Source organism: Vulpes vulpes, chromosome 4, assembly GCF_048418805.1.
Source record: "Vulpes vulpes isolate BD-2025 chromosome 4, VulVul3, whole genome shotgun sequence".
Lineage (NCBI taxonomy): Eukaryota > Metazoa > Chordata > Mammalia > Carnivora > Canidae > Vulpes > Vulpes vulpes.
In genome coordinates, this window is record NC_132783.1 from 132,235,047 (window position 1) to 132,245,874 (window position 10,828).

Here is a 10,828-nt window from a genome sequence, read left to right on the forward strand (position 1 = left end):
AAGCACCAATATTATAATAAAAGTGGAATCCTAAAACACATCACCCAACCAGACAGGAACCAGACAGGGAGTACAGGTGATATTTGTTCTGAAAGCCACAACTAGAAACATCCCGGCTGCCGGCAGGCTGTCACCTACGCCAGAGGCAGATATCACCAGGATAGGGTCAGCCTCTCTTTCTGTTTTCCTTTGCCACCTTGGATATAAACACCCACTTGCCATGTAATGAGAATCAAACGCGCTTTGTTCCACGGGGTATGCACGTAAAATAATCAGGGGTTGTTTAAAAAAGAGGACGAAAGCAAGTTTGTTGCCAAACCAGACACAAACAGTCACACAGTTGTCAACAGATTGGCCAGGGACAGGCGGGGATAGGAGTCACTTTGAGGAAATCTCTCTTGCTGGCTTTTGGAGGCTCTGGAGGAAAAGAAGAGAAAAAGTAAACAAACGACACACCAAATGTGGTATAACACAGAAAGAACCTAATTATGGAGGATGTGGTCAAGATAGCTGAATGGATGTATATATAATGTTAATAGCAGAAATGAGTTTTTCTTTTACAAGAACTCCTAGGAAGTCCTGAATGGTATTCAGATATTGGTCATAATGTCTCTGCCTATATTTTAAAGATTTTTTTTTCCAATTTAAAAAAAGCCCATAGGAAAGAAACATGAAACTTTCTTTTTTTTTAAATCAGAAGAGGGAAAAAGATAGAGTTTCTTGCCCCCACCCAAAATCTGAGTTTACAAACACAAAGATCCAAGAAGGTTCTGAGAGCATTCGAAGCAACTTGCTCCCATGATGAAAGTGGACTGGGTGGGCCAGAAATAAGATTCAACTGGAGAGATGGTAGGCTACTCACCACACCCAGCCCTGTGTGAGGATCTTTTAACAAGGCTCACGCAGGACCTCGGATCCCTAGGAGGGCCCTCGCTGGTATTTTAATTTTGGTTGCCTTCTTAAGGAGAGAAAGGGAAAAAAAAAAAAAAAAAAGAAGCAACCCACTGTCCATGAGCCTCTGGCTCACAAATTCCCACATCCTTTGGGTGGCTGGGAAGAGGGCACTCCAGGCAGTGAAATGACTGTAGGTCATAATCATACATGGCAAGTTAGTGCTCTTTCCTTTTTGAAAAACAGCCACCAACGTGTCAACTTTCATAGGAGATGGTCAAATTACATGAACAGTCGTGTCCAATTATGAGAGTCAGCACAGAAATGAACTCACTGACAAACCTTGACAAATATTTGTCCATGTGATTCTTGCTCAGCAGTATGCTAAGGGACTGGGTTCTGGTACCTTCTGACCTTCATGTCCCTGCTCAATGCCATCTGCCTGGCCTGGGATTCCCCACTGGTCTCCATCCCAGCTTGTTCAAGTCTATACTGGTCTTCTTTGTGGACATCAACTGGAATTAGCTACATATAGGACTCCCAAGGTCACTGTCTACAAGGGGGGAAAAGACTGAAAAGGACAACATTTAGAAGCCCTGTGCTGTAAGCAGTGAGACTTGAAGTCTATCTAGCTCTGCCTCTTACTAGGTCACTTTCTAAGGGGTCATTTCACTTCCTTAGGCCTCAATCCAGCTGTAAAACGAGTTCCCGCAGCACTTTATCCCAACCATTAACAGTCAGCTTTATGCTATAATAGACTGCAAATGTGTCAACCTGGTTAAAACTGTAAGCTCCACGAAGGCAGCTATCATCATTCACCTATGGATCTCCTAACCTCTTTCCATCAACATGGGTTGCTTACAAGAAATATGACAATGACTAAGACCAGCCTGGACCTCCAGAAGCGGACAAAGGAGCTCAATTCAATTAAACGGACTTGTAGAGCTTGCATCAGGAGCCCTGCTATAGGCAGGTACATATCCCTTTTGGCCCAATTTTTGACTGAAGAGATTAAGGATGTCACCTAAGGTGAACAGTGACAGAATGAGCTCCATGTATGTGGCTAACAATGGCAGTACCTCCTCCCAGTGTCTACTACCTCCCACAGAAGGATGATTTTCTTTGGAAGAGGGAAATCAGATGAGGGTCAGCTCCCCAAGCAGGAAAAGTGGCCCGGTCTCCTTCAGGTTTCCTAGAGGCAGCCCCAATAGGCTAGGAGGCCAAGATGAGTAGAACAAAGAGTGTGTTGGGACGCCTGGGTGGCTCAGTGGTTGAGCATCTGCCTTCAGCTCAGGGCATGATCCCGGAGTCCCAGGATCGAGTCCCGCATCAGGCTCCCTGCATGGAGTCTGCTTCTCCTCCCTCTGCCTATGTCTCTCTCATGAATAAATAAATAATCTTAAAAAAAAAAAGAACAGAGTGTGTTGGGAATATTTCCTCCACTGGACTGAGCAAAGAGCTTAGGAGGATTGTTAGGTAGGGCCCAGGGACAGTTCAGTTCCCTACCACATCAGCAGGTAAGGAGACTGCTGCCACCTGAAAAGCAGATTGTGGAGGCCCAAGAAATAGGTTGTCCTTGGGGTGAGAAACTCAAGACCTGTCCTTGGAATTCATCAGGTCTCTGTGGAAAAAAAAAAAAAAATCATGCTATCCATCCACTCATTATTTCTGAACAGGATTCTATTGCATCCAGTAGAAACAGTTCCTAAGAATGGTCAGTGGTATGTCAACTGGTTGGCATAGCAACAAATGACCGCTTTTCCAATTGAGGGCATAATTCTTTTCACCCATGTATGACAGGTTATCAGGTCGGGGATAGTGGCACCGGATAAAAAATAGGCTCCTTGTAATTGTACTGTTGATCCTTAAGAGGTAGCTATTAAAGGTAAACAGCATAAATTTGATAAGGTTTTCAGGTCCCTTCAATAGATCTTAGGCTTTTAATCTGGGGAGTCCTAAGAGATTCATAAATGGGCTTAACACATAAACTGACAAAGATTATGAATGTATATAGCATCACTGCATATGAGAATTTCTCCCTAGTAAAAACGGTCCAAAACCTGTTTCAGGTTTGCAAGTATCCACCTTTGATTCAAAAACATTCAGAAATCCCTGCTAAATGGCCTTCCCTGGTTTGCGAAATGGACTCCTCTTGGAGGACACTTTACTCCGTGCTGCCCTAGAGCAAAAGGAAGCTGCTCAGCCTTCTATTCCTCACCAATGAGCTCTGCCAGAGTTTCTTTTTCTGGCTGAGTTTCTATCACTGCAGCCAGCAAAAAGAACTGGACAGATGTAGTGAACAGAGTCTAGCAGATTGCTGCTGTGGCTGGGTTTTTTGTCAGCACTTTAAAAAAGAAAAACAAAACATTCTCGATTAAACTGAATTCATCTAGAAATCATAAACCAAAAAGCAAAGAGAAGACGGATTTTGCTCCTTGCCAACCGCAATACCTCACAGGGATAAGAAAAGCTGAGCTGCAGTATAAAAAAGTAATATAAATGATTGTGAGGGAAATTGATAGAGGATGAACTGCTTAGGTTAGGTTACTGGATAATAAACTTTGGCATTCACTAACCTGTCAACTTAAGGAAAAAAGGAAAAGTCTACGTTTTTCTCCCACAGTACAAGTAAACTTCTTGGACTACAAGCAATTTTTCTCACAATCAGATTCATTCATTAGAAGGAGAGATGAACAAATCATGAGGAACTCTGAAGGTTTCCCCTTGCCCAGGAGTGACCGATGGTCATGGTATGGATACAGCAAGACACTGTATGCCCATGAACACTACAGAAGCAGGTCCAGGTAGATGAAATGACCCGCCACACACATAACCACTGAGTAGCAGTCAAAACACAATGCACAGGCTTCTCTGAAGGGTGGTCATGTTTCTCAAATACAGCAGACGGATCTAAGGCTTAGAAAAGTGAAGTGGCTTTGTCTGGGGAGAGAAGAGACCTACAACGTCTTCTAAACTTCAACCTACCTTGGCTCCTCTCCTCTGCCTTTTGATCATTAAATTCTAGACTAGCACAGCTAAATATCTGATAACCTCCACGGGAGGCTTTGTGACCCATGTGCATGTAATTCAAGCAACAGTAAGCACTTCATATGTGACAGATACTCTACTGGACACGTGGAATACAAAGCTGAAGGAGGCAGACTGCCTTCATCCAAATAGAAGAATTTGTTCTGAAACACACAGTGAAGGGTGTTAAATAGAGACTGGAGAGGTGCCTGGGTGACAGTCAGCTGGGCGTGGGACTTAGTTTCTGCTCAGATCCTGAGATCCAGCCCAGACTGAGCCCTGCATTCGGTATGGAGTCTGCTTGGGTTTCTCTCACCCTCAGCCCCTCCATGCACTTGCTTGCTCACTCTCTCTCTGAAATAAATCTCAAAAATAAAATAAAATAAAACCACAACTAAATTTACTGATACTCAACAGTGAATCTAATGTCCAAGACTCGTTTTTTGCTCACTCTAGACGGCTGGGGTTGGGAAATTGATGGTTACTAACAATCCTTCTCTTTCATTAAACCACCTGCACTTTTCAGGGGTACGGATAAACCAAAAAGAAGTCTCTAGATCATGTAAGCATACAATTTTTTATTAAGATGCTACAGTTTTCAGCTTGAAGTTTAACCCTTTCTGGGCTCATAATAAACTGATTTCTTTCAATATAATTTTATTACAGAGGATACAAAGGTTGTACTTTGATACATTAGTGATTTTTTTAAAGGATGCCATCAGTATCATAAGGAGTCTACGGTTTTTTTCCTATCACCCACTTAAAACATACCCCAGAGGCCTTTGATATATTTAGCTTTGTCAACTCCTATACTCATCATGCAAGTAGAGAAAATTCCATTGGCTTCTAGCAAAATAACGCAAGACACTGTAACAGTGAATGTTTTTAGGAACATTAGCCATGGATTTCATGATGTGACAATTTTTAAATTATTTCTAGGTACCCTACTATATACTGGTTGCTTTTGTATCTTCAGATTAAAGGTCCTCTTCCCTCCTCCAACCCCCCAAAAACACCTCACCACAAATAGACAGTCAGCAAAAATGAGTATACCCTCTGCAAATGATTCAGAAAAATACACTTTCTAGTCTCAGAAATTCGGTGTGGTTGGCGTTACTTGAGACTACAGCTAGGCTGTCTGTGCAGATGCTGTGTGGAAAGGCAGTCTTCCACATTTAAAATGCTGGAAAGCTAAGTTATCGAGAAAAGGAAAGATGGGTGTGCTTCCAAGCATCGTGTTACTTATGCTTTCTTCTGAATTCAGCTTTAAGCAAATGTTGGCAGAAAAAAATAGGAAGACAAGTACTTTGTAGGATAAATTATATTTAAAGAGAGGGCTTTCTTTAGATGTTATGTTTCTTACTTATATCCTGATGGAACCTGTAAATAGGACCTCTTGGGAGACTCGGTTACAGCTGTGGAGGCACCAGCACCATTGAGGATATCCAAAATGTACTAAACGAGATATTCTAGGTAGAAAAAACACACAAAGAGCATTATACTCATTCATTTATACATTTGAGTACTACTGTTTGTCAACATTGTTCCAGGCACTAGCAGTACAGCAGTGAACAAGAGACAAAATTCCTGTCTTCGCTGAGTTTCTATTCTAATAATTAGAATAATATAGCTCAAAATACATGGTGAGCTAGACGGTGTTAAGTGCTGTGAAGAAAAAAAAAAAACAGAGGGGCAGGGTGTACTGAAAGGGGTAGCTGATGTGATGGACACCCGAGTAGAGGCCTGGTGTCCCGAGAAGCACAGCCACAGAGATGATCTAGGGGAAGAGTGGTCCAGATAGTGGCACAGCAAATGCAAGGGCCAAGGCAGGAATGTGCCTGGCAATTTGAAGGAATAATGAGGAAGCCAAGTGTTTAAATGCCTTAAATTGCTTCCAGATTAAGGGGTTACAATTTGGGGCAAAATGTCAACACGTTTTCATAAACTCTTTGGGTATGCATTTACAAAAGCATTTTCCTACTCTAACTACTTAATCCTACCAAGCTTGAAGAAATGAGGAAGAGAAGGTAGAGTGGGTGATCCGAGGTTACAGTGAGGCCTGAGGAAAAAGACTCTGGAAGAAGTATCCCAAACTCAGCACCACAGTTTGCTTCATGCTTCAACTTTGGACTTCATATGTGACAGATACTCTACTGGACACATGGAATACAAAGCTTTGTATACAAAGAGGCACTTTTCTTACTCCAAACAATAGGAATTGTAAAAACAAAATAATGCAACTAACAATCTTAGAGCTTAAAAAAAAAAAAGGATCAAATTCACTTTTTTCATTCAATAGGTAAGCAAGAGAGACCCTAAGTACACCCTAAATTTCTGTTGAGGAATGAAACAATAAATGCAGCATGACCTAGACCCCCATTTCCCAGCAATGGATGGGTATATAACAAAAACAGGTCTCTGATGCTTGCAATTACACTGTTATTAAAAAAAAAAAAAAAACTCTGCTAAAGTGTGTAACAGTGAAAAATTGGAAATATTCTAATTTTCTCTCGGCAAGAGAATTAGGATACTATGATTTATTCATATACTGGAATTTTCTGCAGCAGCTGAAGAGCTACATGTGCCTTAAAACTATAGTGACAAATTTTAAAATGCAAGCAGTCTATACAAAAAAATGCTTTTTATGTACAATATTAAATACACAAGCTCACAGATACTGCTTCTGGATATATATTGAAGTACCAAAACGTTTCTGGAAACTATGTACACTAACTTCATCTAAGTGATCACCTGAAGATGGAGGAGGAGGAGGGATGGATAAAACCCAACAGTTGCGGTTTATTTTTATTGGGGGAGACACAAAGCCAATATGGAGATATTAGCAACTTTTTTTTTTTAGCAACTCTTAAACACAAGTAGTGTCTATTAAGTATGTGTGAAATATTTCATACTTTTTATTCTGAAATGAAAAGTTTCCTCCGTCATATTCCACTAACTGCAAGCCAAGTTTCCTTAACCTCCAAACCTCAGTTTCTTCATCTTTGAAAGATGGGTGATGCAAGGCGTACCTGCTTCAAAAATGCTTTGGTGAGTGGCAGCCTGAAGACAGAGCTTCAATCCCAGAGACACCATCACACCCCCACACCCCCATGAGTCTTCATGCCCCAGCATCCACTCATTCTATTCAATTTCACAGTAAGACTTTTCACAACAGGGTCACAACCACCACCACCCAAAAGGAAAAAAAAAAAAGCCATAAAACAAGTCTAGTCTAAGGCGTGTAAATGCTACAATAAATTAAAGAAACAGATTTCAACGAATGGAGATGAAAACCTCAGGATACTCCAGCACAGGACCACCTCTCCCAATCCAGGTTATGCAAGCATTGGTTAAAAACCATAAGAACTGGATAAATTAAGGTCTACTCTCTTAACAAAAAGCTCAAGGGGGTGAAAAAAAAAAGTGACACTGGTTAGGCATCTTTTAAGAAAAGAGGATCAGATCTCCCTCTGTCATGTCTCTGCCCCTCTCTCTCTCTCTCTCTCTGTGACTATCATAAATAAATAAAAAAGAAATAAAAAAAAAAAAAAGAAAAGAAAAGAAAAGACGATCAGATTACATCCACCGGTAATGAAACTCCCAGGCTACACCTGTGCCCAGGTGCGGGCCAGAGCAATCAAAACCCAGCCTCCCCGGGCTGCACTAGCTCTTCCCCAACTTTGCTCAGACCACAAGGTGAGGCTCTCCTCTCCCGGACGAGCTTCTGCTGAGTCCCACTGATGGGCAAGCCGGTTCCTCCTCCCGCCAGCCCCCTACAGCCCGGAGAGCACGTTCTCCTCTCCGGGATGGAAAAGGGAGACCCATCCCGCTCACCTGGGAGCCTGCGGGCGGCGCGGGTCGCGGAGGGCGGCCCTGACCCCAGATGTGCCCCCACCGCTGGAAACCAAGTGGCGCAGGGCAGGGCTCCTCGGAGCGGCGGAAGCGGACGGCCGGCCCCGGCCCCGGCCCCGGCCCCGACCCCAGCCCCGGAGAGGCCCCATAACCCCTCCGCTTCTGCGGTCCCCATCTGCCCAGTGCGCCGCCTCCCTGGGCTCCGAGGGCCCCCGACACAAAGGGGAGCGCGTGTCCCGGGGGGCGGCGGGCGCACCCTGGGCGCTGCAGGAGTAAAGCCCGGGCGCGGGGTCCACAGGGCGCCCACCCCCTGGGCGGACGGGCGCGGGGTCCACAGGGCGCCCCTCCCAGCTCCAGCACCCGCCCCCCGCCCCTCCTCGGGGCTGCGGCGCGGCGAAGGGCGCGAAGGGCGGGGGCGAGCCTGCACCCCTGCGCCGGCGAGGGGCTCCCGACCGCCGAGCAGAACAATAGCAGCCCCCGCGCCGCCCGGCCCCCGCTTGCGCCCCGCTCCCCGGCTCCTCCAAGTTTGCGCGCGGCGAGCAGCCGGGGCGGGCGCGGGGCGGGCCAGGCAGGTGGGACCGGCGGCCGCCCCCGGGTCGCCCCCAGGTGGCCCCGGTCGCCCCGCCCCGCGGGCCATTCATTCCCGCCCGCGCCCCCTCCGCGCCCCGAGCGCCCCGAGCGCCCCCGCAGGAGGGGAGCGCGCGCCCGACTCGGCCCGGCCGCCCCATCCGCATCCTCGGCGCCCGCGGCGGACAGGGGCGCGGTGGCGGGACCCCCCGGCCCAAGGCGGCGGCGCGCGCGGGGCCCCCGCTCCGGAGCCTCCCGGGCCGCGGCGCGCCGCACTCACCCCATCGGGCGGCGGCTCCCGGGCCCGCGGGCTCCGCTCCACCCGCCGCTTCCCCAGGAAAACGCGGCGGCCGGGCTCGCTTCCTGCTCGGCTTCCTGCGCCGCGGTCCCTCCTCCTCCCCCGCCGCGGGGGGCAGTGGGCGCCGCGGCTCCCGGGCTGCGCCGGCGGGCGGGGGCGGGGCGGGCGGGCGGGCGGGGAGGGGGCGGGGGCGGCGGCACCACCACGTGGCCGCGCGGCGCCGGCCCCCGCCGACCGGGTCCCGCGGGCCGGGGGGGAGGTGCTCGCCCGCCCCGCCCCGCCCCGCCCCGCCCCGCCCCGCCCCCGCGGGCCCGAACTCCGCGGGTCGGGACCGGGCCCCGCCGCCCTGGCCCCGCCGCCCTGGCCCCGCCGCCCTGGCCCGCCCGGGCCCACCCTCGTCCGGCGGCGCTGCCCGGCGCTCTGCGGGTCAGGGCGGGCGAGGCCCCGGGCGCTCTGCACTTCTGGGCAACTTCCAAGCTCGCCCGTGGTCGAGGGGGGCTCGAAGTCCCCGGCCGAGCCAGTCAGGTCGGCTCAGTCCTCCAGGGTCCTGGGACAGAAAGTGAAGGCGGATCCGCTCCTCGTGTGCACCCCGGAGCCGGGCGCTTGCAGCGGCTGCCGACGCTCATCAGGTGGCAAGAGGAGCCGCTGCGCGGAGCGTGGCTCGGCTCAGGACTTACAAAGGACAAACCTGCCCCTGCTCCCAGGGGCCCGGCCGCGGACGCCCCCAAACCGCGTCTGGGACGCGCGGAGGGCGCCCCCCACCCCCCGCCCGGGCCCCCCGCGGCGTCTCCGCCTGCTCCAGCCCGCGGAAACCCGCCTTTCAATCATCACAGGCTCCTCCCTGATTCCCAGGGTTTCCAAGCCCCCCACCTACTCCTTGAGTCTGGGGCTGCTTTCCTATTCATTCTGGTCCCGCCAACCAGCTCTGGCTTAGAAAAAGTCTAGGTTCACCAAGGCCCCCTTCCTCCTCTGGGTTAGCTCTGCAGCCTTACGCAGGGCAGGAGGCTTTCTAGAATAAACGACACGAGTCCTTTGTGGTGGGATCCACTGGAAGTCATTTGAACTTTAAAACAAAAAAAAGAAATCAGTTCCAACGAAAGTGAAATTCACCCAAACAGTTCAATTTAAAAGGGTGCATCTTGGCTGCGACTGGATGGTCTCCCCGTTAGAGTGTATCTGCCTCTTCCGCTCCCCCAAGGCAACAGGCTGTGTTCGCTGTAACGGGTAACTTGTCAAACAGGGAGCAAAAGCTGTGGAACTGGGAACTGGCAAGTGACTGTGCTGCATGGTCTTCCGAAATCACACATCAGAGATTCTTTTGGAAAGTGATGAATAGCCCGTTTAAAGCGAGCCATGCGCTCCTCTTCCCGTCCTGTATCCCTTGGGAATAAAACGATGCTCCGAGATGTGAACCGGCAAGCTGCTTGTTCGTTTGATGCTGGCCATTTCCATGATACAGTTTTTCATTATGGTTCGTATCAATGGGCAAATACGTGTGTGCTTTCTGTTCTGCCTTTAGCAGGTCAGTCTGCAAGCAAGGGCAGCTGGCAAGGTGGGATTCGGAGCATGGTATGTGGGTATATGGGACCACCTTCGAAAGCGAACATGTGCATATTCTGTAGGAACAGTTGGCAAGCTGAAGTTTTCTATCAGACAGCATTAAACATTCTTGGGACGCCTGGGTGGCTCAGCAGTTGAGCATCTGCCTTCGGCTCAGGGCATGATCCTGGGGTCCTGGAATCGAGTCCCGCATCGGGCTCCCTGTGAGGCGCCTGCTTCTCCCTCTGCCTATGTCTCTGCCTCTCTCTGTGTGTCCCTCATGAATAAATAAAATAAAATCTTAAAAAAAAAATCATTCTTACAGTGCCCTGTCCCAGGCACTTACCTCTGAGCCCCACTGCCTATGGCAGCTCGATGGCTCCTGTTGGTAGTTTGTGTGCTTATTCTCCTTAATTTATAATCCTCCCTCCCCCAAACATCAGCAAGCCCAGCTTTGGGTGTGGAGTTGCTGTGGAGGGAAGGACTCTTGTAGTTAGGCTGATATGCCAAGATTCTTTTCCAGATGCCTCCTCCCCTGAAACTCAAACAACTGTTCAGACCACAGCTGAAGTTGTGCCACCTGCAGAAGAATTGATGGTCAAGTACACAGTCTTCGGACACAGTCTTCTCATTGGTTTGGTTTGGTTTTTTTTT

At 49.0% G+C, this 10,828-nt stretch overlaps 1 protein-coding gene across 5 annotated transcripts in view; it reads right to left on the reverse strand.

The window, feature by feature from the left end:
• Positions 1-8,798, reverse strand: part of RAI14 (retinoic acid induced 14) — a 136,306-nt gene extending 127,508 nt beyond the window's left edge. For 2 of the 5 annotated variants that reach the window (XM_025984086.2, XM_025984083.2), the window contains exons 1-2: positions 6,831-6,947; positions 5,282-5,387 (exon numbers count right to left, since the gene is read on the reverse strand). The gene's annotated coding sequence lies outside the window, so the exon portion shown is untranslated. Of the gene's footprint in view, positions 1-5,281; positions 5,388-6,830; positions 6,948-7,752; positions 7,857-8,617 lie in introns of those variants that run through there. The other 3 variants (XM_072757118.1, XM_072757119.1, XM_072757122.1) reach the window with 3 other exon arrangements.
• Positions 8,799-10,828: the final 2,030 nt, after the last annotated feature.